This window comes from Serinus canaria, chromosome 14, assembly GCF_022539315.1.
Source record: "Serinus canaria isolate serCan28SL12 chromosome 14, serCan2020, whole genome shotgun sequence".
NCBI lineage: Eukaryota > Metazoa > Chordata > Aves > Passeriformes > Fringillidae > Serinus > Serinus canaria.
The window spans coordinates 6,289,224-6,316,426 of record NC_066328.1 but is presented as its reverse complement, the minus strand read 5'-3'; the positions used below and the strand labels follow the sequence as shown (position 1 = coordinate 6,316,426).

Genomic DNA, 27,203 nt, shown 5'->3' with positions numbered 1-27,203 from the left:
TGAAGCAAGTGCCAGGTTTAACTTAGGTCCAGTGGACTTCAGGGTCTAATTAAAGGGGCTTAATTCAATCTCTAGTGAAATCAACAGAACTGTGCTTAAAAGTAACTTTGGAAGAAAATATTTTCTTTCTAAAGAAAAATTCTGTGTGAAATATGGGAAGACTGTAGCATGCCAGAGAAAAGCACTCTGGAAGGCTGTGAAATTTTGGAAGGAGGCCCTGTATTTGAGAGAGCCAGATAAACTATGAGCTGGGTTTTGAAAGAATTGCACAGGGACAAACAACTGCAAGGGGATCCAGGTGGTCCTCACAAGTTCTCTTGCCAGCTCTAATCTCCATTGCAAAAATGGAGTCCCAGGTGCAGAAAAGTTCTACACCTAATTTAAAGCCTCTAAGTCTAAGATTCAGGCCTGTTAGGTAATCCAGCATAGTCCAAAAATGCTCATCTTCCACTGACAAGAGGGAAAGCCTGAGCCTTTATTGAGACTTTTATTATTAAGAAGACAATTATTTTCCATGCAATTTATGCTACTGTTAGTCCAAATTTTTAAAACTTGAACTGACTGCAAGTCAGTTTTGACAACTCTAGTGCTAGAGGTGAAATGAATGCAGTTCCTTTTATTGAAGCTTAATCCACATTAAGGGTACAATTAAGATAATGTGCTGATTGAAGAGGAAACAAGGAGAAGAAAGAGACACCTTTTAAGCACCTTCATAAGGAAGCATCTTTTTAAATAACCATTAGCAAAGTATTTATGAAACTCCCCCAGTCTGAGTCCTAAAGTGTTTATGTAGCAGGCAGATTATGGAAGTAGCTTGGTCTCAGTAGTTCTGAAACATACAGAAAGTGGCTGGATTTTAACTACTCTCTGTTGGGTTATGTGAGATCATTTGTACATTTGTACTTGGATGGCTCTGGCCAAAAGTAGCTCGGAAACTTCTTCAAATTAGTGCCTTGAAAATTTGTTGAGAATCTAGAGTCTTGACCTGAGGAGACCATGTGGTGCCACATCACTAATTAAGAGAAAAGAAACTAAATTCAAAGTAAGAGTAGGTACAGTCCACTCACTTTAATTTTTTGCAGGTTTTTCTTTTAGTTAAGTTGCACAATGAGAAGTAAAGATTGTACAGTAAATCACTAGTGCAACAGGCACTGGCATTCAGACACAAGGAAAACAAATCCCTTCCTTTTAATTCAAATCCATCTGGCTTCCCATGATTTCCTGTTCTCCAGCACAGTTCAGTTCCTAGGAAGACTTGCACAATACAAATATACTGTTGCCTGTGCTAACAAAATAATTGACCTGCCATGAAAAAGCTGGCATAAATATTATCTCCTCCTGGTAACTACTAATAGCTAAATTGCATGTGGTAATCTTTTTTGCTATTAATGTAATTTTAAACAGACATAATGTTTACAAACATAAACAGAACAAACAGTGTCATGCCCTATTCCATGCAGGATGTACAATAAATGACACATTTACTGTAAAACAACTATATCAGCACCACCACAGTTAAAGAGCATATCTCACAGTCACAGCCATCTAAATTTGCTGGTCAGATATGATTCTCTGGGAAATTAAGGGCTGAGGAGGGAAAGAGCATAACCAAACAATTCTTTCTAATGTTATTGGACTGGGGGAGAGGGGAGCAACCACCTTTCCACTGAACTCAGTTTCTGCTTTATGAATCAATTCATGTTTTCTACTCTATATAGTTCAATACAAAGAGGTCTGAGGAAGATGAACAAGTCAATGTTCAAAATCTGGTTCAGTTTTACTAATTTTACTGAAATTAATATACTCATATGATCAATTTGGAGCTCAGACTAGCAAACACTAGTCCTGCTTTGGAAATACTCCAGTTTGTGACCTTTGGCTCAGCCACTTTAGGAAATGGAGCTGATAACCCAGGAGTAAGTCCAGGAAAATAAATTAAGCATCTGGAAACTGCATAGGAGTGTGGTTAGGAGACAGAATAAGAATTTAACAGTGAAAAAATAAAATCCAGAAATATTTCTGGAGCAATAACTAAATCACAGGATTTCTCAGGCACAGGGAGCAGCTGAAGCAGCAGCTTGCAGACCTCCCCCTCTCTCTTCTGCTCAGCCAGAGATACCCCAGGGACGCCCCACTGTTGCACAGCCTTCACAGGCCACAGGCCATTCCCCTCTGCCACAGAAACCTGTGGTGTGCAGGACCTTCACCTCTGAGGGACACAGCAAGGACTGAAACCAAATCCACTCCTGGCACTGGGTCTGTTTGGCTGCTGAGGGAAGGAAAATCTTGGCAAATACAACTACTACATCAGGACTGTCATGTTGGATTGTGAAATGCTGTGAAAGGCCAAGCCCATCCATACACCTAAGACAACCATTTCCCAAGACCAAAAGGATGAAAAGCAGAACTTCTCAAGAACTAACTACTTCCATAAATCTCTGCTTAAGAAGGGGATGTTTTGCTATGGATCATAGAGGCAGCAGAAGCAGAACTGGGTCACACACGTACACAACAGGTGCTCTCCCTCCTACGATGAGGCAAGAGTACAAAGATTTACTCACTGTGTGGCCCATCACATAACAGTCAGTTCTACCTGTGAAATGCCTGTGTAGCTCTGACAGTAACAGAAACAGGGTATCAGTACTGACAGAAAATTCAGGAGTACAAGAAAGCCAGAAGTGCTTCTTCACCAATTCTTGCACAGACAGAAAGTGCATGACCTAATTCAGGAGAATCAGTTTGCAGATCAGAATATTAGTCTTCCATTTGCCTTTTCACCAATAATAAAATTGAATGTGGTGGCTCTTATATTTCAGGAACTTGCCATTGCTCAGATGCTTAGAGGCTCTGTTCTGACTTTTAGTGCTTGATATTAGTAACAATGAGATTTCTTTTCAGGATTTTGCTCTTTCCTTTGTTTTATTTTGACAATCCCAAAGGACATAGCTAAAAGCCATAGTCATATCTGGGTCAAGATTTTCACATCTGATTATTGAATCTCTTGGGAAAATTATTTGCCTGGAATCAGAGAGAAATTAATGTATTAATTTCCATTAACATAGTATAATTCTAATAGCTGGATTTTTGGTCAATACCTAGCTACAGCTCTTGTGGAAAGGGGCTCAGTTGCTCTCCATGAACAAATAGGGCTTTGCAGAGAACTTTCTACAGAGGCAACACAGGGGAATCATGTCACAACCTCATTCTCTCTTCTCCACCATTTGCCTTCTCTTCAAACCCATGACACTTAAGGAGTACTGGCACTCACAGACAATCTGGGGGATGGGAGCCCTCTTAAAAAACCTCTGCTGGCTTCAGAAGCCTTGTAAAACTCCAACATGGCAACCAAGCTGCAAGTAAGCAAGGAAGAGATAGGAAAAAGTGACAAGTGTGGCTATCCTGACTCTTTCACGCTCAAAAAGCTGGAAAATACAGTGGTAGGGGAAGGCGATCACGCCCTTACCCGTAAGTAAAAGTGGAGGATTTCCCCCTTTTTCCCAAGGTAAAATCTATAAGGAAACTATTGTGGCATTTCCCTGTGTGCCTCCTCCTGTGTGATTTCCATAACTGCTGTTACAGAAGTTGTGGAATCTGCCCTGTCCCTTCCAGTGGGAAGGAGCAAGCACAGACTTGCTGCAGCTGGATGACAGCAAAGGACAGAGGTAGGCAGACTTTATCACCCTGTGTTGTTATTGGCAGGAGTAAGAAGTTCTGTAGTACAGGAGGAGCTGGTTCTGAGCCAACCTACTCAGGCTCTCAGCAGGCATTAGTCATTGTGATAATGGTCTAAATGCAGCCACCCAGTTACTGCTTGGCAAGCTTGAATCTCTGCCATGTGCTGATAGAAGGAGTGCCAGGCACCCGTGTCAGCTGAAAGATACGCTGCCAGTGGCTGGGGGAAACAGAGGAGGTGGGTGTGGTGTGAGCACACAAAGACACGTGTTGGGCCAATGAATATACTCAGGTAAGTGAGAACCAAAGCAGACACTGCTGGACTGTTTGAAAGTAATGATGGAAACAGTTACCATTGGGAAAGTGGTGCCTGTTCACTCTTTATGTGATGTTGCTATGTGAAATTTCCATGATTTTCCTTAAAATGGTGATTTCTTACACTTTGAAGTCCTTACTTGGTAGAGCAAATGCATTTACTCATGGAAAATGAAAAAGGATCTCATTTTATCCAAGGAGCTGTATGGTAATTCCTTTAACCGTTCACACATGGCAGATCCTACCCCTCTTTCTAGCTGTAGCAGATAATTCTTTCCACTTCCCACATAAACACTGAAGTGCCCTCAGTCTGTTCCTGTCACTGAGTGGTTGATCCTCCAAGCTGAAACTGGTAAGCAGGTTAAAAAAAGCTCTGAAAAACCAGACTCATCCATACTGTTTATGTTGTCCCCACCCTTCACCTTACTTTTACTTTTAAAAGTGTTAAAGGTAACCTGAAGGACTTAGACCAAGCAGCTGGGACCCTTGACAGCCAGTATAACCTTTCTTGGAGTTGCTCTAAATGAAAACTGCTCAAGTCTCGTAAGTAAAACCAGTCGCAATCCATATTTTGCATTTCTGATTTTCTCCATAATTTTATCCCTTTTTTGTGAGTCAGAAACTAGAAGGCTGCTGGCTATGTATTTTGCATGATAGAAACAATGTAGACAGAGCATTTTTAAAGAGCTCAAGAGCGTGGTGTCACAGACAGCTGCAACAATCCTGCAGCTTCCCCCTGAACCTGGCTTTTCTCCATCCCCTCTCCAGGCCCATAGAATCCTATAGGGACCCTTTATGGTGGCTCTTGTGGCAAGACAACTTGTTATTTTATCAGTCATATCACAGTAAGGAGAAAAAATGGCTAAAAAAAAGTCCAAGAAATGTGGGAACTGGTGCAAGGCAGAGCAGGAACACATGACTGGGATGTGCTAGGTCCTGTTTGTTTACAAAATTTGCAAACCCATCATGCAGAACATCAATAAAAGACAAACTTCTCATTCCAGACCAGAGTCACTGGACAGCTATTGCAGGAACCTGCTGCTGAGTTTGGCAGAATCAGACTGGAAATAAAATGCTGAACTGAAAGCACATACCCCAATACCCCATAGCTGAGAGAAATAATTCAGAGTCTATTAATAATGTGACACATAGGATACAAAAAACATGTAAAGTGATTGACTTTGCTAATTCTGTCTCAGAAAATGCCTTTCTGATATGAAAATCCTGAAGAAAAGTTGAGTGCAAATGTACTCTCTTAATTCTCCAGGAGGGATAAGTTAAAACTTTAAATACAAAATTTAGATTTCATAGCAAAAAAACCAAACAACCCAAACCCCAACCAACAATCCCAAACTAAAACAAAATAGCTGTAATTAGGGCTGAATATTTGTGGAGTAAAATGAAAGACTGCCCAAGAGAAAAAAACATGTCACTGACTAATCAAAGAATATTTCAAATTAGGCAAAATTCTCACTGAATTTGCTGCAGAAAGTTGACAGTGACCACAAAACAGATTTTCAAAGAAATCTCAAAAAAAAGAAAACAGAGTTCTTCCTAAAACATAAGAAATTTCTTTTGTGCAAAAAGCAGTTGAGGGGCTGAAGGAAAAGCAGCCAGTTCTATTTGGGTATTTACCCAAATATTGGATTTAATTTGTGATTTCATGGGTAGGGTCACCAGATGTTAACTTTACACAAACCATGCTCTTCTCAGGGGAGAGCTGCAGCTGAGTAAGAGCCCGAGTGACTGATCCAAAAGCTGTTGGCAAGGGAGAGAACATTTCCAATGATCTGTGGAGGTCTAGATCTCAGAAGAGGAAAAAATAGCAGAGTCTTTTCTGAGTGCACAAAGGACCAAAGCCTCTTGGCCAACAGCAGGCACATGCAGGGGCTGCCATAAAGATTCGTTCGGATGACTGGTACATACACATCATCACTGCTTCAGAGAAGGCATACAAGACAATACTGAGTTCTTGGAAAAATGGGAAGAGGAAGGAAAAAAGGAGGGGAAAAAACAACAGTAATTTTTAACTTACTGGAATCCAAAATTATTTCCACAGAAAATGTGGTTGGTTACTATAATTTGGAAAATTTTTGCAATCTGCCTGTTGGTGATTCCTTGAAATGAAAGAGCAGGCTTTAGGCCAGTAGGCTTATTTTCTTGTACAGGAACTGTTAAGTCCTTTCATCTTGCTAGAGAATACTTATTTAAAACTTTAACTTTCTCAGTGTTTGAATTATACATGAGGTAAGAGAGGAGCTCTGTGAGAGGGACCCCTCAGGACAGTAGTTAGTTTCTCCCTGGAGGATGTTCTTCCCACTCAGGGAAGCAGCAGGGGCTGTGGGCTAAGGCTGGGTGCTGAACCTGCTGTGCTTTGGTTACTCCTCAGTAAATCCACGGCATGGATTTAATGAAGGCTAGAGGGAGAACAAAAGGGGTCATAAACCAACTGCTCTGCTACAACACAGCCTCACCTCAACTCAGTGCAACAGAATCAACCCTTGGCAGGGCAGAGGCAGGACAAATTAACTTTTTCACTGCTCACTGACTAGCAAAGTGCTTCTGTACCACAGAGATCCCTGCCACGATCATGTGTCTCTGCCTGTAGCAGAACTTGGCACACCTGTGCTTTCTGGAGGTGCTTCAGATGCAGCAGGCACAGCACCAAAGAACTCAGCTGTCCTGGGAAACACTGAGGGAATACACACCAGGGATTTATTTGTTCCCACACATTCACGAAAAACACCAGCTCAATCTGCACTAGAAGCAAATCTGAAATGAAAGAGGATATTATGGTGTACATCAACAAAATGTTCCCAGGCATAGTTCTGGAGAAATGATTACTCAGCTAGTAAAAGTACTTTAACTAGATTTGCACAGCTCTTGTCATATATGCTCAAACATGTTTGCAGAGAAGCATTCAATGTGGCACATGCACATTGATGTCAGTTCCTGTGACATGCTCTCTGCACACTTGAATTGTCCTGACAGTACTGTAGCAGCAAAGCCTGCTCAAACAGTTGTTTTTAAAAGAGGTCCAGGAGGTCAGCTCAGCAGGAGAAGTGACTGTAACTTTCAGTAAAGTGCCCGTTTAGTGAACCGAGTCTGGGATTCGTTGTGCTTTTGTAGTTCAAAGGGAGCTTCTCTCTACACGTTTGGCTTTTAACACCATCCCTCCATGTGATTAAAGAAAGCCACAAGAAAGAGGTTTCTGCATTATTATCTCTTCCTGGAAAACAAACCTGTCTGTTTCCCCGAAGTTTGCTGGTACAGAATTATGCAGCTTTAAAGGCAGCCAGACATTTTGGCTGCCCATCCACTTGCTTTCCTTGCAGCTGTCATTATCTCTGTTTTACTTTACCTGAACTTAACAACCCCTCACTCCTTTTCCTCCTCGGTTTCAGTAACTCTTCACAATGAAAATCAATAGTGCTCCTTTTACTCCAAAGTACAGCCTTTCAGATCATCACGTCATAGTGTGCAGCAGCTGCTTGGAGCCTGTGTGGCAGAAATAGCCCTTGGATGAAGGGTTTCCAGTAAAGATGCCTTTTTCTAGCATTTCACTCTTAGCCTTTTACATTGGTTTAGATCAACACTGGGTTTTTATCAAGGGATTCAAATGACATGTTAGTGGCATGGCTAAGAAAACTCAGAAAGCTTTTAAAAAGTATTTCATCTAATAGACACTAAATAAACAAAGAGCTGAGTCAGTGGATTACATTCCTGTCAAATGGTCATTGAATTAAAACAAAATTACCTCAAATCTCTCATTAACAGAAGAAATGCATGTGTAATTTAAGTTTCTGTTTTGCTTTGAACGGGATTGTAAATGGGTTATAGTAATCCTACTCTTTTTTAAGAAAGTTGTCCTTATGACAGATACATGAAAGGCCTCAGGAAACCCCCCTCCCTCATCCTCTAGAAGTGTCAGGATTGTGAGGAAGAGGTGGTATTGCAAAAGTCTGGACATACTATAACAGATTTTCCCAGCAGGGCCAGACCCTCACCCCTGAGGATCCAGGGTGGTCTCCCTGGTGCTGCTGTGCAGGTGGGTGGCCTGGTCCCTCCCTGGAAGGGAACAGCACACACTGAAAGACCTGAGCACTGAAAGGGAATGTGCTACAGCTGAGAGTTCTCATAATCCAAGTTATCTGAAATACCAGATCAAGAGACAAGCCAGGTTTCTGTCAGCACTGTGGAGAGGCTGACTTCTATAAACTTCTAAAGGAGTTCACAATATAAGTGACACATGGAAAAGCTGAAAATGGCATTTCTGAGAAACACAGTGACAGGGTTGTGGGCAAAGGACTGCAGCAAGGCAAATTTTTGCATTTGTTTTATCTTGGGTCTTTTTTTAAAAGAAAGTTAGAAATATATATATATATATATATATATATATAAAAAATATATATATATATTATAGTATATACTACAAATGGAGATGACTTTGTGGTGAATTGTGGTACCACAATATGAATGCAACTAGTTGCCCCTCTACTTTGTCCTTGTAAGATACACACAGGCATAATTGCCTCTTTGGCCTGTCCATGGCACAGAAGTCACCCTGCTAAATATTTCTCTTTTCTCCTACCATCAGCTAATGTGAGTTGTTGCCTTATCTGCTGTAATCAGAGTGAACTCTCAAGAGCAGAAATAGCAGCTAAAGACAGATGTTTTAGTCTTTAAAAATATCAAAAACTTTCCTTTAAGGGTCTCACCTGTTTTAGTAAGAATAACTGAATGCAACGCTGACACAACATAATTTATGATCAAGCTATTTTTTGTTAAAGATTTTTAAGAAGACATTGTTATAACTTTCCTTTTCCCTCAGGGTCTTCTGCTGTTGTGTAGAGGAAACCTGGGTTTATAAGCAGAGAGCTAGGAAAACAAAGAGCAAAACCAATCAAAATTTACAGGTGTTCTGTTTGGCTAAGAGGCCGCCTTGTGACAGTCACCACAAAATCTTCACCATCATTCCCAGGCTAAAAAATGTTCTCATTGAAGAACCTGTACTGGAAAGAGTCCTGAACACTACTTTCTTTACAAGGAGGATCCCAAACCCCTGTGGAACCCCAGTGAAAATGCCAGAGTCCATATTGGGGCATTTCAGGATGTCACAATTTCAACAAAACCAAGGCCTGGTGAGAACTTGATTGCAGATTTAGACATGGGTCTCTCTCTCTAGGGTTGGTAAATAAGGGAAAAATACAAATCAGTCTTGATCAGAGAATGGGCATCCTTTTCCTTTTAGAGATAGTTGCATGCTACAGGAACACTGCAGCTGAGGGTGTGTGAAAACTTTGCTGCAGCTGCATAGTGACCTCTTTATAACCTTCTTTCTGCACAAAGGACCAGTCAGCAGCTGTGTCACTCAGCTTGGATTTTACAATTTCTTCCTTTACATAACCCCAGACAGGTTCTTCCCCCATTCCAGAGAACTGCAACTGGTTTTATCCCAACTCCCTCCTCCTCACAGCCCCTTCTTGTGCAAGAAGACACACTCATCATGATGGCACTACTATGACTACATGGACTGCATTTGCTTCCTTCCTTCTTTCCCTCCCTCCCTGTGGCAGGCACAAGAACCCTGGATCTCTCTCTTTCTCCCCTATTATGGTGTTGTCTGGCTGCCTAGGTAATACCTGGTATTTTACTGGGTTTGCAGTGTCTTCTATGGGAAGAAATGACAGAACAGAAGGAGGCTAAAGCTGACTCACAAGTGCCTTGGCTATTCCAGTAATGTTTCCCTAAGTCCAGAGAAATGAGGCTGAATTCCAGATGGGGTGTCCAGGGAGAGTACAGACACTTCATCTTTGTCAAGCAGATGGGAGAAGGCTCAGGGTTGAAAACAAGAGAAAGAAAGAGCAAAGTTTTCTTTAGCCTGCACACAGGCTGGTTGTATGATCTGAGATCAGAAATACACATAAAGCTAGAGACAGATGTAGCAGTAAGTGACTTGTTGGGTGTCTGTTCATTCAAATCAGAATTAGTCTACAGTGCCCACAATCCATTAGAGACAGAGTGCTTTAATTGAAAATAATCTGGTGAGAGAATTATTTAGCCCAGATGTGTGTGGATGATAAGCAGGAGTTCCAGGTTCCAAAATAGCCCCATTAAAGTCCAGAAAACTAAGGAAGAATCTCTCTGATGATTTCTGCCAAATGCAGGACTCCAAAGCCACCTCATCTGGCAGCCTTCGAGAACTGATGTTCACTAAGAATAATGATTCATATTTACACTGTTCTTCCTCAAAATACAGGGGAATTTTGAAGCATATCCAGACATGTGAAACTTTTCCTTAAGCAATAATCTCATTGCAAAGAATTTATATACTTTGAGAATTCCCCCTACTTCAACATGTTACTTTCCATGTTGCAGAGGTAACTGCAACATGGAAAGTAACAAAATGCATCCCAGTGTTCTGCAGCCCAGTCAAACTGGGGCAGAGCTGAAATGCTTCTTGTTGGAAGTTTTTAAGATATAGATTCTAAGATTAATCAGGACTTAATTCCTGCTATTTTCAGCCCACATCCAAAATTCATGCCTCACTGAATGCCATCCAGTGTTTCAAAGATAAGCATTTTGAGTAAGTGCCACCTTCACCAATGTTAAAATAGTACTTTTTTTTTGACTCACATTTTACTTTCTTCCTATATTCAAATTCCCTGTTCTAATCACCATTTCCAGTTAACCCTTATCCATTTCTGGAGATCTATACTTTCACTAGTTGGAGAGAAGAAACACTGGACTTAAACACCAGAATTTCTCAGTAATGAAACAAGAGTTTGCTTTATGACCAAAAAAAAAGACTGGAAAAAATGTATCCTCTGTGGAACTGACTCAGTGTGATGGAAAGTGGCAGACATACTATTGATAGTATTGTTCTTCTCAGGTCATCCCCTGACAGGCTTTTTCAGTGCTGCAGTACAAATTACAGGAATTGGCCACAGCCAGACCCACAATTCACATCTTAGCAGCAATAACAAGGTTCAAAGGTGGATTACACATATGTTGATTATGGGAAGAAGGAAATGGATTCATTATTAGAGAACGGAGCATTTTATACAAGTTCTGTTACCAGGAATATTGAGAAATGTATTGCTGCAATGTCCCCCCCAGAACTCCTGTCACTCATTCTGGAACAGGAAGTGAATGACCTCAGATTTTACCACATGCACACTCGTCCTGTCCCCATGCAAGTCCTTCAGCCAGGTGGGAACTCACAGCACCCAGCAGCCATCCAGCCACACCACTCTGGCTGCTCATTCAGATGGGCATCCCCCAGCTGGGGCTTGAAACTGCCCTTGACTACAGAGCTCTTCCTGTATTTGTCCTGAACAAATACTCCTGCTGTAGCAAACATGAACCAACAATCAGGAGGAATGGCATGGAAGGGATATTAAACAGCAATAGAAGAGTTGGCAAAGAATTCATCATCACCAAAGGAAAATATCATTTAATATCACTGAGCTTAACTAGCTCAGGAAAATATCCCAGAATAGCCCTTATTTGGTAGTTAAAATTATTGGGAAAAGCAGCAGGAAGCATGCTGGAGAGAAGGGGAAATCCTGCTGCTATACCATGAGAAGCTGAACACAATTTCTGTTTTCAGTCTAGGCTGCACTGTGCCACTCACTCCTACTGACAAAAACCACACACCTTCAGAATATCAAGATCACATTGAGTAGAAAACCTGCACAAAGTCTAGCTTTGGTAAATCACAAAATTAAAACACTCACGTGGTAAATACTCCAATTCAGTTTCCTGAGTCTGTTTAATATAGGTGGATATTTAAACTTCTATCTGATAAATCTCAATTTCTTAGATTGTTTATACTTCCTTTGGAAAAAGCTATATTTATAACAGCTTTTTATAGAGCATAGTCAATGAAACTAATGTGCAGTACTTTTAGTGAACTTATATCTAAAAGGACACCACTTTAATATTTTAAGTGCAGGAGAAATACACATAGGTTGAGAGAAATTAAAAGGAAATTTTGAAGAGAAAAAAGGGAAGATGTGAGATTGGAGTGCCTGCAGTGAACCCCAGAGCAAAAGGCTAGAGGGGGCTGAAAGAGAATATCAACCCTGTATGGTCAAAACAGGGGCAAGAAGGAAATAAGAAAGAAGGGGCAGAAAAAAATAAAATCCATGGATAAGGAAGAAGTGCCTTATAGCAACACAGCCACTGAAAAGCTCTTATCTCTAGTTTACTTTGGCACCTTTACTAGATATGGTTTGATCTGAGATGAAATCCTATATTGATTGAAGAACTCTTAGTAAAATGTCCCATCTATGAACCATGCAGGGATTCCCTTTCTACATATATTTTAGTATAAATATTTTATTATTTTATTATTCTAAAAATGTGCTTTATTTGTTTTAGTAGAAAAGAAACATATACACTGCAGAATCCTGGAAGAGGATTAACAAAACAATTCTGTCACGGGGGCCCAAACTTAAAAGGGTACAGGCACTTGAACTGCCTTAAACTTCAGCTGGGTATTAGGTAAAGGAAAATATAAAAGATTTTGGTGGAGAAAATATATCAGAGTGTAGTTAAATGAATTTCTGGAATGCTATATTGGGTTGCTGTGAACTCTATCAGAAGAAATGTGTATACCTGTTAGCAGGATTTTAAAGCACAATTTCACTCAGCAGCCTGCTGGGGTTGGCTCAGTGGCATCTGCTGAACATGTTGTCCAATTAAGCAAGACACTGCCAAGAATCACAGAGCTGCAAAACATTTTCTTCTCCTTTTAGATGTTTCTCCTTTCAAGAACCAACCTTCAAAATTGTGTGTGGAGAGGGGGTTCTGAGCTCCAGCTCTAAGCACAAAATACATTTTGACACAAGTTTGATGACATGCTAGAGGTGACACATGGCTCCAAATCCAGTTCCTAAACTGCTGCTAGGGAGAGCAGAACACAGCAGAGCTTGTGGGCAAGAGCAAACTGTGAATGGCTCCCACAGCAGCTGTGGGCTGGCTCAGCTCCTGGCCTCACTGCAGTGCCCACTGCTTCAAGGAGCCACCTGCTTGGGCTGCAGGGACTGCAGCACTGCCTGCAGCACTGCCTGCAGCACTGCCTGCAGCCCTTCACCTGCCAGGACCAGCAGCAATAAACACAGGCAGCAGCTTGCGTGGTGAGGGGAATCCTGTCTGTATCAGCTGTGCCAGATCTTCAGAGGCAAGGTGCTAAGGACCAATGTTTTAGGCTAAAACTAATGACACCAGCAAACTACCAACTGTTTATGAAGCTTAGACTCTTTTGTTGATAATAGGTGTGGAAAGCAGACTTTACACCTCCCACAGTGAAGATCAAAGTTGTTTTGAAAGGCTTCACATATCCCAGGATCTGAAGTCTTACCCTCAAGCCAAACCCTCCTTTAATAACAAGACTGTCAGCTGGCAAAGGGCAGGTCAGAGATTTGGTTGTGGGTGAAAAGAGAAAGACTTCAGCACAAACTTGTCATTCATGTGGGACACTTTTTTCTCCTCATCTTCCTGCTCTCAGCTTTGTCTCTTAACAGCTTTGAATCTCTTACCTGTGTTAGGCATATTCCAGGCCCAACACAGCAACAGACCACAATCCCCCCGTGCCTTGGGGGGAAAAACAGCAAGGAAACACGAAGCCATCTAAATTGGCTCAAAGATAAAAGTATATCAAAAGTCTGTCTACATTAAAAATACATTAGGTTCTTGTCTTCTAAGTCTTTGAATTTGAGCCTTATGAACTTTATGAAGTGACAATTCAGAGAGACAATTGTGCAAGAACCAAGAGTCGAAGCACAAACTGTGCTAAAAGGTCTGCCACTACTAATGAATTTCCACACTAACTTTTGGTCTAATCAAGCCTAACTTTACACTGCTAACATTACTTGGTCAAAATAGTTATACCAGAATACGCCCCAATATGAAGTTCACTTCCATTCCAGTAGGAATTCCCTTAATTACCTTAAGGCACCTCCAACTCGGTTCATTGCTAATCACCTGATGCTGCTGGACTCCTTTATAACCCTACAATCATGAACAAGGACTTCTGCCTTTAGAGAGATAATGGTCGCTATTCTAGTACAAGAGGTAGAAACCAAAAGGAGTTAGAGCTTCATACTTCTTGTAAATACCTCCTCTTATGCAAGCATGCTTCTGCCTGAGAGCAGCTTTTTCCTTTTAACTTTTGGTACCACTTTGTTTAAACTACAAAGCAAGGGCTTTATACTTGCAGAATTAAAGATAGATACAATCTTTAGAAAAAAACCCCACATTTATTTTCCCACATCCTGGGCAGCTGCAAGTTCCTTTGCATGTTATTAATGACCTTTCTATGTACTTCAGACTCAATCACTCTGGGAGAATACTTTGCTTTAACTGCTTACCTGAACCCCAAATTTTTCTTAATGCTTCTTACTCCTGTGTTTCCCTCCTAACTGTGTCAGGGACTGTCATTCAAAGAACATTTTCTTCACTGCCTGCAGGGCTGTGTATCTGCATCAGTGTGGAATGGATCTTTCTGTTAATGATTTATGGTATCAATTCAAAGCTATTTTCACATTTACAACAGCATTCCATACATCCTCTTTCAAAGAGATCCAGGAACAAAAAAAGCACAGGGTTGCCACCAGCTGTCCTAGTGGGATAGATCTTGCAGGGCATAAGGGCCTTTGAGGCACATGAAGCAGTGTCTGACTACAGGAAACACAGATGGTTCCAAAGTTACACAGAGCTCAGCTGATGTTAACAAGAATTTCAACCAAATGAGTACATTTTGTGCAGGCAACAGCAGCTCACTAGATATTAGAGCACTCTGAACAGATAAGGTAAGAGATACCATATGCAGTGTGTGCTAAATGATTTAGCCAAATGTCTTGCAGGAAAATGTTGATGTATTCTATTCCAGGAATGTTTCCTGGGAAAAACAGCTGTTGATTCAGGACAGAAGATTTGAAGGCTGTCTCCATATGCCAGCTGCAGCTTTTCAAATAGCACTGAGTTATATAATTGAACTTATATTCATAGTTAGTATGTTTTCACATAATTAAATGGGAAAGAGGAAAGGCATCTATCAGTATGAGCAGAGTAAATTACACAAGCAGGACTAACTACTGATGTTTAAAACTGGACTCACAAGCTCAAATATAACTGGAGAAAGGACTAACAGACACAGCCTGTCCTGATTCCCACTCCCAAATGATACATGGGAAACTTGGTCACTTTGCTTTCTCAAATTTAGGCAATCCTTGCTGGTTTCAGGCTATGTCCTCTTCTTTCATACGTATTTTGAGTCCTTGTAACTCAAAAATCTGACAATATAGAAAACAACTTTTGTATCAGCTTTTCCTTTAGCTCTGATACAAAGAACTGCTAGTCAACTGAGCTAGAAATTGTGTTGGTTTTGACTAGTAAGCTGGTATATGTTTTCAATTTATGCTGAAAATAGTGTTCATAATTCAGGGATATTTTTGTTATTGCCAAGCAGTGCTTACACAGAGCCAAGACCTTTTCTGCTCCTCACCCCACCCAAGCAGCCAGGAGGCTGTGAGTGTGCAGGAACTTGGTGGGGGCACAGCCAGGGCAGCTGACCCCAGCTGACCCACAGGATATCCCAGACCATATGGGTGTTATGCTCAGCACATAAATCTAGAGAAGAAAAAAGGGGAGATGTTCAGAATGACAGCATTTTGACTGGCATGACAGAGCCCTGGCTTTCCTGGGATGGCTGAACCCCCATCTGCCCATGGCAAGTGGTGAATTAATCCCTTTGTTTCTGCATGGGGCTTTTGCATTTCCTATTAAACTGTCTTTATCTCAACCCACGGGTTTTCTCACTTTTACTCTAACTCCCGCTGTGAGAGAGTGAGGAGGGGCTGTGTGGGGCTCAGCTGCCAACAACAGAACCATGGGTGGCTTCTCTGTGCTACAATTGCTTTTGTGGTCCTTGCTGTTTTTGCTTGCTTTTGCTCAGCTGGTGAGGAGGAAGTGAAAGGAGAGAAGATGTAACCAAAGGGGTTTGCATTGAGAAGCTCTTCTTTCTCATGCAATTTTTTTTCACACCATCACAGCATTAGATTTTTCCAGCAGCACACATTGAAAGTTGTAAATCTTGAGGGCAACAAGGGTCAAAGGTCCTGCATATCCAACTGACAAGCTGAGAAGTGCTATCCCACAGTACTGCACAACATCAGAACCATCCTGTCTTATTTAAATACTGATGCTCTGACAGGTGAAGACCACTTTCATGCTTGTGCTCCATCATACAAGAGCTAGATAGCACCTTGCTAAAACAGCACAGCACCTGACTGTGGGCATCAAACTGAACATCTCTCTTGCCTTTTGGGGAGAAATCAAAGAATAGGGAGTCCCTGCAGATGCCTTCACAGAGGGCAGATGGAGGAAGCTGTCACCATAATGATGACTGAGCAAGGTTGTTCCCTTGGGTACATCCTGTACCAAAAGCCAGAAGTGTTTAAGAAAACTAATAACCGGATATCCTGTTCTTTCATTTGTCATGCATGGAACTGAACATGCAGGGGTTTTTTTTCAAGAACATGACCAGCACCTCCAACCTATAGAGCCTGTGAACCCAACCTGCAAAGGATGAAGGATGAATTGTCCTTCCCTTTATAAGTCAAGATGTTTCTGTGAGGAAATAATGTATGGTAGAAGCAAACCTAGCAGAGAACTGCATGACAAAAGAATTTGGTAAAGCTGTGGGATATAAAAAATGAAGAATATTAATGTTGTTGGGTACAAAACATAGATGAAAATAGCAGGAGAGTTTCAATTATGCTGATGTGAAGTTTAATAATTGTGTAAAAGCAAGCACAGTTGCATCTGGTGACCTCAGATTTGAGATGCAATCAAAAATGGGATAAAGCAGGGAGTGAGACAGATAATACCATGAGGAGATATATTGATATGTCTCAATATTACAGAAAACAGAGTAGGCTTGAGGGTGCTCATCATCTGTGAACTGGACCCTAAAAATTGATAGGATGGCATAGAATTGTGCAACTTCAGAATTAACTTTGGATCCTGCTGGTCGACAATTGTTTTTGATCTGGAGGTTTGAATTTTATGGTTTATACTTACCAGTTATTTCTCCTCAACAAAAGCTTGGGGTTTTTTTGGGCAATTTGTTAGTTTACTTTTAAAAACAGACTGAGAATTTGGTATCACTAAATATTATGAATCCATAATGAAACTGAGAGAGCTGGTAGTGCTGCCAAAGTCACTGCACCAGGCATGTTTTCTGCTGAGCCTTCTGCTCAGCCCTTCACCTGTGCCTTGTGCTTTGTCTGAGTTCAGGTGCTCTGTGACCAGCTGATGCTTCCAGCTGTCCTCTCCCCACCTTCCCTCATGGAGACAAGGACAGAGGGGTAGACCCTGGCCTTTACTGCCTCCACCAGTCACAGGCTGGAGGGCTGTTTTGATGCAGTGAACCTTTTTAGTGCCATCGTGTAGCCAGGAAAAGAAACTGCTCCTTAACAAAGAGGATAGCATTCAACATCCTCTGCTGCTCTGTTCCCCAAAACAGCAGCACCCCTCTGGAGAGAGAGAGGTTAGCTGCTCTCTGGACAAAGGAGCTCTGGCCTTTAAGAGAAGGGTCTTAAACTCCAGCTCTGATCTCTGAGCCTGCAGATGTTGGACCAGCCCTTTCCAATTAAAGAAATGACACAACTTCCTATTGCATAAGAGTCCAAAGGTTAAAACAGAAGGGAAAGTAATATAGGATAACAGCACTGCACAAAGCCAAATCCTTCTGTAGCCAAAACAAAACTTAACCAAGTTATAGCCTTCAGTAAAATTGCAATAATATTCCATTTACAGCTTGGTGACTTGCCTAAGTCATTCACCATATCACTAGCTGACTCAAAGAGTGGGGTTAAATGTAAATTTAATTATATGTTGTCATGTCCATGATTGATTTGGACACTAAAGAATCTAGGTGTGTTTCAAATCAACCTAAAGCATAATCTAACACACTTCAGGGCATTTCTGCCCTCAAAATGCTCATTTCTCTCGATTGACTCCAAAGAGAGCTTAGGGTACACACATCCATACTGCGTGCAGGGATGGGATAGTGCACTTTCACAGCTCAAAAAGCTGCACTTTTTGAGAAGGAAAAGAGAAAGAGGGTAAAAAATATATGGGATTAGGAGAAGTGAAGCAATTTCCAAGAAGAAAACAAAGAATCAATCCACTTGAAGAAAAAAGCAAAGAAAAAGTAGCCTTAGGAAAACTTGGCCTCTGAAAAACAATGCACTGAGATGAAGAAAAACATGGGTAGGAGAGGCATGTGGTGTGCTTAAGTTTTTGTGTTAGAACATGTGATTAACAGGAATTTAAATTTCCTTTCCAGGGAAGCTGCTATTGCTAACACCGCTCTCACTTCTAAAGAGTTTTCTGAGCTCCTGGCAAAGATGTGTCAATGATCCACTCCTTAGGTGGCCCCTCCAGACACTGACGATCCCTTGTGTTCCTTGGAAAGCCATTAACAGGTACACCTGGCACACACCAACATCCCTTCAGGCAACCTGATCAGCTCCTGGCTTAACGATAACCCGACTGATCCTCAGCCTCTAATCTTTGTATTTTGGGAAGGTGGAAAGAATATTTTGTTTCTACAGGGACTAAAACTGATGCCTGGAATGCCAAATGAATTTCCCCTTTCCTGAAACTCGAGGTCTCCGTGGCGCATCAGCTACAAGGGCACTGGGCACCAGGAGCAGGGCTGGAAATGGGCCATCCTGAGAGGGAAGATGCCTGACTGAGGCACTTGGAGCTCTGCAAGGAAATCTTCCCTGCATGCTGCTGGAGCAGTGCCAGGAGAACGCGGCACGAGTGACTGAGGGGCCTCCTGCTGCTGGCACTGCCAAAGGATGCTGCTCCAATAATTAGCTGGAAGCAGTTTAACCCCTGGCCTGGAGCACACTGCTGTGGGTGTCTGCTCAGTCACACATTACCTTCACTGATCATGTGCACAGGCAGGCTTAAGCAAGACAGAGGGTGTTGTAAACCTCCTGCTCCTTTCCAAGCTTGTTTCCTTTGCACTCCTGTTTTCAAAATATTGCTCATTTAGTGTTTACAATGTCATCTATCCCTTGATTCCTCCTTTTTTTTTTTTTTTTTAATTTGAGAAAGGAAATAAGTGAAAAAAGAAGAGTGCTGCACACACAGCCCTCGAAACTGCTGTGCATGAACTCATCTGATGGAGCTTTGTAGCTCTTTCAACAGCTGTTCAGGTGATTGGGATGCAAAAAATGTACCACAAATCAACACTCTTATGGTGTGACAACACATGCACATTCTAACCCTATCTCATGCCTTTTCCTTCCAGAGGAGGGCAAAGCCTTGGCAACCTCTAGCACAGTTATGACACGTGTAAATGATTTTATGAATGCTATTTATAAAAGACTCATCACAGTCTCTGTGTCCTTAAATCACAAATTAAGGGCGGGGATGTTATTTCTTTAGAAGACAAATCACATGTTCTAACATGAAGGCAGTTTTAAAAAAGAAACCACCCTACAGCAGTTGGACCAGCTGATTAGATATTTTGCTCCTGAGTTTATAGGCTTGCCCCAGACAAGAAGCTGCTGAGCAGAACTGAGCCCGTGCCAAGTCATTGTTATGCCTGGACAAACACAGAATTCTTCTCCCTGCTTGTGACATAACATATCCTTGAAAAAACATAGCTGCTTTGAAAGTCCCTTCTCACACAAGAGAAAATCCTGAAAAAGCTGGGATCTCTATCATCTGGGCATCAAGCCTGTTTCATTCACATGACAGGAGATCTGTGCCTGTGTTATGGGGTGGGGAATGGTGAAGCCTCCTCTCTCTCCCCTGCAAGAGAGATTTCTTTAGCCAACTGGTAAAACATGCTTTGAAACCTAAACAGTTTTGGTTCTTTTCTTAGGTGAAGTCATTCATGCTCACACCAACTGAATTTAGGCTGATGCTGTTTTCATTCTTGTGGATGAGGTCTGGAGCACATAAATATGCTTGTTAAAAATAAGGAAAAGGCCACAGTCTTTTGGGACTGAATATCACAGAGGACTACTAGTGAGTGTATTGTTCCTACTCTTATTTGTGGTCACTGAGTATTATCAGCCTCTTGGTTAGAATCTTCATTTTTTGGGCTTGGATCCATTAAAAAAAATAAAGTATGGAGCCAGATTTTTAATTTGAAATAGGAGAAGGGAGTTTTTGGTCTTTTATGCATCTCCCACAAAGGAACCATTCCTTGCAGACTGCAGCCAAAGCACAGGGGAACCAGGACAATCCTGTGCCCTGCACTTGGGCAGGAATTGGCAGTGGCAGTCGAGGCCAGTGCTTTCCTTGCTCGGAAGATGTGTCAATAGGGCTCAAAGCCTTGAGCCAGCGAGAAAAGCAGAGAGTGTGTTGTTAGTGTGGGGGATTTAAAAGAGCACAATTGTAAGATGAAGAAAAATGATTCATAGCATTATTTGTACACCCCTCAACAGGAAAAACTTTAACCTGACAAATGTGGAGGAAGTGAAGCCTCAGTAATCCTGGAAAGCCTTGATTCACTGTTTCTGAGGAGGGGGTCACTTTCAGCCTCACAATGTGAAGGAAAAAGGCTCCATCCCAACCTTCCCTTCTTCCCACACCTCCGTATTTCCCCATGCTCAAACCTGATGTTCAGCTCTGCCAGGTTATGCTGCTGTCAGACTTGTCCTTGAATGACTGCAGTAAACTGAAGCAGATCAGAGCAGGGATAGATCTAACTTGCTGGCCTAGAAAACCAATATAGCTCCAACATTTGTGTTTGGATGAGGTTCTCAGATGGGAGCAGCTAAGCTAAGCACTGGCTCCACACACTTCTCTTTGGAAACATTCCCAACTCCCAGGGGAGGGGCTGAGTCAGTGCTGGCCCTGTCACACAACGTGAGGGGGCCTGCACTCTCACACAGCTGCTTTCCTCAGATGAAGTTGTCTTTTGCTCTGACCTTGCTCTGCAGCTACATTTTGAGAGATGCAGCACAAGAATCAAAGGACTTGCTGTGCAATCTTTCTTTAACCTGTGCTCTGCAGCGTCTCAACACGACTGACATTGTTGGCTTCTTCCTGCTGCAAGGAGGGCAGCAGGGAGGGATTAATGCACTGCTTCTCACTACATCCCCACTTACTGGTACATTGCAAACCAAAGACACTGCAGGCCAGTCAGTAATTGAATGAATCATCAGACTTTTGTTCCCCAGGAACCTTTACGGTACTAATCAGTAGGAAATCACGATTAAAGCCCCAGATTTGGCCTTGGTTCAGCCTTTTTGTTCAGAGCCTGGGATGTCCCTTCTACCACCCTGTTTAATTTCTCAGTTAAGCTGTCACATATCCCTTGTTTCTGGAGGCAGAAGGCTCAGTCATTGGCCATCAGCAACTTTTGACACCAACACACAGACATCATGGCTCATCCTACACATACCACAATAAACCACTTATCACTGAGGTATAACTAAATGTACTGAGAAGATGCCATTAAATACAAAAAAAAATATCCAAGTAAGTATTTTAGGTTTTTACTTAATGTACCTCTTTTCAGCATTGTAGTAAACTCTTTAGTACCAATTCTCTAGCAATCCCAAGTTCCTCTTTCCTGTACAACCTATGCTGATATTCAGAAAACTTACCAGGTTTTGGGTGTAAGATGTTACAAAAAAGTTCTCCATTGACTTCTAAACATCTCCTTCAGAAAGTTTAATTCACAAATGGAATGTTTCAGGTTTCACATCTGAGCTGCTATAAAGCAAATCATGGCAAGAAGCCTTATAAAATGCTTGTTTTGTGTGATGCCACTCAACACAAGGAGATTGAGTGCAATGCTCTGTCCTTACAGCCCTGCATGGCTATAGTGGCTGCACTGATGCTGCACCATACCAGTAAATGAGAAGCTTTTTTGTAATTCAGTCTAATTTCAAAGAGTAATCAGAATTTTCTATGGTTCCTTAAAACTCTTCTTAAAAACCTACAAGAATTTTAACAGAAATGTGGCCATCTTACTAACATTTGACTGAGGCAGATGCTCTCTGATGCCATGAGTAAGGAGTGGGGAAAGTGGGACATGAGGACACCAGGGTGAAGGAGAGTAATGTGGCCATGCAGGTGGCAGGCAAAGGGCAGCATTGATTACTAATGCAGAAAAGCCAAGGACACAAAATCTGTCTCCTGTTTCAGCATTGGGAGGAGAAAAGTGCTGCCTTCTGCAGGAAAGCCAGCCAGGTTTCTGTTTTTTCCAAAAGTTTCTAAATAATTTGAGTATTAGTTTCCTAGATTTGAAAATAAAGGCATAAAAATTCCTTTTGTTTCCTTAAGAAACCACAACACTTTTTGGCACTGTGTTGTGTGACATCTATCATGAAGTAAATGAAGGCAGAATTAAAAAGATGAAGGCTACAGGATTTAACAGGACAGCAGCATCCAGCAGGCACTCAGGAGACATAAAAAAACCTGGTGAGTCAGGTCTCACACCACTTTTAGTGCACTAAGAAACACAAAATACACAGTCTCTTGGGGTGGTAGGACATGACACCTCTTAATCTGCTATACACTATTATGTCATGAAGATGTCTGAATTGCAGTGAAATTTCTTCTTCCCAGGGGATGAAGACTCTTTTCAGTGATATGATAAACTATAAAGAGCTTGCCTGAGAAAAAGTTCCTCTGAGAAAGTCAGTAAAGGTGGATATAATGTAAAGTACTGAGGGTGTTACACACCTCCAGACTTGCTCTAGATAGTTCTCTCTTATCAGAGACAGACAGAGATAATATAAGGAACCAATTTATCATGGACTGCTTTGATTTCCCAGACAACTGCCATGCAACAACTGCTTCCAGCAGTGACAGATTCAAAATATTTTAGTAGGATTCAGTTATTAGTCAATAAAGTTTTGGACTTATTTTGGTAACTCTGAATTGCCTGCCACTTTCAATGTGGTATTTCTGGCACCCTGCATCCTGGGGGTGGTTCCACACAGTCATTTTAGGCAACAGTTTGTCTGTCTTATGACACTTCCCCCACCCCACCACCCCCTTTTTTTTTTTCCAACCTGTCCCACAGCCTTTTAGTCTCCCTGATTTGGCTTGGCATGGAATTTTAGCTTTGGATCCCAGGATCTGCATCACACCCAGTGTGTTTCTCCATTCTGTTCTGGGAGTGTATCCTGCTCTGCTGCTCACCAGAGTCAATATGACATAACCCTGCTAATTCCAAAAGAAAGCACCTGTAAGCAGCCTGATGTGGGGAATATTGAAACAGGATGGTAATGCCTACAGACACAATTCCAGCAGAGCAGATGCATAAGAGAGTTAACATACACCCATATCACACCACAAAGTGTTTTATATCCTGATTTTATGATGGTGGTGCCAAAGATTCTATCAGGCTTCTCAGAAACCTGCTGTACTCTCAACAAAACCTAAGAGAGCCAAATAATGCAACTGCCTTTAGAATGAATTTAAGTTAACATACTTATGGGTACTGTCAAGGCTGAGAACCCAAAAATATGTACCTAGAGAATCTTATAGATATCCATGAATGTTTGGATAACAGGCTTTACTAGTTTCCAGGGGAATGTCATCCATCTGCTAATTTCTTTACCAGGGAAACACCTCTGCAACAAAAGTAGGTCATTGGGAATGCAGGGATCCCTTACTGCTGCTGTGTGGCAGGAGGAAGGTGTGAGGCAGCCGCTGGCTAAGGATGCAGCATCCACTTGTCTCCTTAGAACAATTTGTCTGAAGTGCTGCACGATCAGGACTCTATTAACAATGCACAATGGCTCTTTGGAACTGTCGGGACACTCTCCTGGTTCTGAGTCAATGACTTAATACAGGACTAACTGCTGGAGGATGGCTGCAGACTGAATGGTTTGGGGGCAAGTTAATAGATCAGTTGTAGCATAAGAGATAACAGTCTGAGGATCATCAAGGTGCTGCGTGGCAGAGAAGCAGCACTAATTTACTGAGCAGGGTGCTGAACACAAGCATGGGCTCTCTGCTGGGTGGGGAAGCCCCATGGCCAGCACAAATAACTTCCCAGCTATCTTGGCTTAGTGTGAATTGCACAGTTTGCACTGATATCTTTATCAAGATACCGGAGCTCCCACTTATGGGAAGTAACTCCTGTTGAATTCACAGGACTTCCTTCAGACACTTAAGTGTTCAGCATAACTGAAAGTAAAGCCAGGTAGGAAATTTTCTGTGAACTTTAACAGAAGCAGCTTGACCACTGCTGCCAAGTTCGAGGCTCCTTCCTGATAAACAATTCAACACAATATGGAATATCAAGTTTACAAGATACAGCCTGCAACAAGCTGCCCACTGACTTTGCTTAGTAGTTTATATCCACCAGTTTCTACTCAAGAGAATGCTAGAAGAAGGTTAATTTTTTTTTCAATTAATATACTGAGGAAAGAAGGTTAAGAAGAGTAAAACTATCCTTGATGACAGTCAAATAATTTCTCAGTAACTTTATGTGGTTCTCCTATCATTGCTGTTGCTAAAATGCTTTGTTGAAAAGAGAGAAATGTGCACATACGCAGATCTCCTATTCATGTAGGCCAATGTGACATGTTCTACACTCTCCAGCAGTCTTTCTGGCACAGCTTCTCCCCTAAAAACAATTTGAGAAACATCCTTTGCATTATTCTTCTGTGATTTCTGCTGGCTTCCTTCCAATATCCCAAATAAACAGGGAGGGGAAAAAAAATCAGAAGAAAATTGGTCCATGACTCAAAATTAATTCTTTCTTTTCTCTGGAAGTGCAATTACAGCTCATGAACATTTCTGAGGCCACTAAAGGGCTGTGGGAACCCAAGGAATGCTCACACAGTGCAAGGAAGATCACCCCAGAGCAAACACAGAAGGTTACTGGAGCCAGGAGGATCCTGAAGGGAGCTGTAACATATTCAGAGCACTTCCATTTGTTTTGTGGAGAATGGGAACTCCTCCTCCCTTAGTCACAATGCTTACACTGAGCTCAGCCTTGGGATCTGGGAGTGCATCAGGAAGACCATTGCCAGCAGGTCAGGGAGGTGACCCTGCCCCTCTGCTCAGCCCTGCTGGGGCACATCTGGAGTGCTGGGTCCAGTTCTGGGCACCTCAGGACAAAAGGGACACTGAGCTCCGGGAGCAGCGGGTGACAAAGAGAATGAGGGGACTGGAGCACCTCTCTTGTGAGGAAAGGCTGAAGGAGCTGGGGCTGTTCAGCCTCTAGAGATGGCTGAGAGGAGACCTCAGCAGTGCCTGTCAGTGTGGGCAGGGAGGGCTCAGAGCAGGGACCGGGCTCTGCTCCCCGGGCCCAGCAATGGCACAGGAGGAACGGGCAGGAACTGATGCCCGGGAAGTTCCACCTGAACACGAGGAAGAACTTCTCCCCTGTGAGTGACCGAGCCCTGGGACAGATTGTCCAGAGAGGCTGTGGAGTCTCCCTCTCTGGAGATATTTCAGAACCATCCGGACACAATGCTGTGCTGTGTGCTCTGGAATGACCCTGCCTGAGCAAGGAAGAGGGACCAGAGGAGCCACAGTGCTCCCTACCAACCTGACCCGTTCTGTGGTTCTGTCTCAGCACTGTCCTTACCATGTCATGAACCATTACAAACCCCTGAGCTGTACCAGCTTTAACAAGAAAACTATTTCCTTATCATTCCAGGAAAAGACAGCTTAAACCTCCAGCAATTCCCTGGTCTTCCCCTATTTGCTTATCCTGGAATGGGATTTGCTTACAAAGACTTTAACAGTCACATTTCACATTGTTGTGCATTTCTTGCACAACAGCAATTAAGAAAAGCAAATTTCACCTTCTGATGAATTAGATATTACTTTCATGGTTCCAAATGCTTCAGTTGAGCAACTAATTAACTACTTATTTCATTGAAGGAAAAAAAACGAGCAGAAACAGAAACCAGACAGTCTGTCTTTGTGAAACATTTCCTAGGAAGCTTTGGTGATATTAACCAGAAAAGAGGAAGCAGCAGCAATGATTCAATTTTGAAATAATGAAAACCTCTGTATTTTTATGTTGAAGTCTGACCAAGTGACAGCCACACCATCTCCTAAAACAGATTTACTTTCTGGGGATGAGGAAGAGCCTACCTTTCTCCACACACTTCTCATCACAGTCTATTATCTCCTTCTTCCAGGTCACCTGACTGCTGAACCTTCTCCCCTGCTCCAGATGCAAACCAGAAGTGGGAAAATACATTGTAAGAGAACCTGGGGTACATCTTCCTGCTGTGTTCAAGATATAGGCAAAGTATGAGTACAGTCCAAAGCTGATCAAAGTTGACATAGCTGGGAGAAAGGAGGTGGCAGTTCATACAGCTCTGGATAGCTATAGGAGGAGGCATCTGGAAATTAGCTTTACAGAGCTCATGAAGATTTTGAAAGCACCGAGCCATAAATCATCATATGCACATACTGACCTGATTTTCTTGTGCATACTTCATGCTATTTGTGCTTCAGATTTCTGAAGTTTAATATGGGGCAGAGAACAAGGGGTTCAGGTTCTAACAAGGACTGCTGTTTGACTCAAACCTGATTAAAGCCTAACTATCAACTTAATGTTTAGCATTTCATTTCAAGTTTGTTTCCAAAAACACAGAAACAATTATCTAAATTTACAAGGAAATTTTGGCTATATCCAAACTACAATGTTTTTTCAGGCTGGAATCCTGTCTAAACTGGAGAATAGGTTTGAGCCATTTGTTCCTTGCACATTTTTTGAAGTAACAACAGAAAAATCAGCTTTGAATATCTATGGTGATATGTAACTGAAAATCCAAGATAAGCTTCCATGTAATACGGAGGGGTCAGATATGTCAAACTGAATAACTTACATATAAACTCAGGCTGTTTAAGTGCTGTCACCGACATAGTTTATGAAAAATACTTTACTTAGGAATTTTCCTCTCCTGAGAGCTGAGAAGCCTCAGGAACGGACTGTAAACAATTCTTATCTGCTGCTGTAGAATGCAACGGGGAGAAATCTGTGATTAGCCCCGTCAGACTGTTTGCAATTAAGAGCCTATCACAATTCACCTGTTCGGCCCGTCTCGGGCTGAGAAGACTTCAGTTTAGACATTCTTTTCTATTCTTAATATAGCCTTGGTAGTGAAATCTCTAGCTTTATTCTTTTAGTATAGTTTTTATATCTTATATATCATATCATAATAAATCAAGCCTTCTGATGCATG

General features: G+C 42.0%; 1 long non-coding RNA gene across 1 annotated transcript; it reads left to right on the top strand.

The window, feature by feature from the left end:
- LOC127060153 (uncharacterized) lies at positions 1–27,203 on the top strand. The gene is made up of 2 exons (XR_007778807.1): positions 1–4,530; positions 26,151–27,203. It is a non-coding gene; the product is annotated as an uncharacterized LOC127060153 (long non-coding RNA).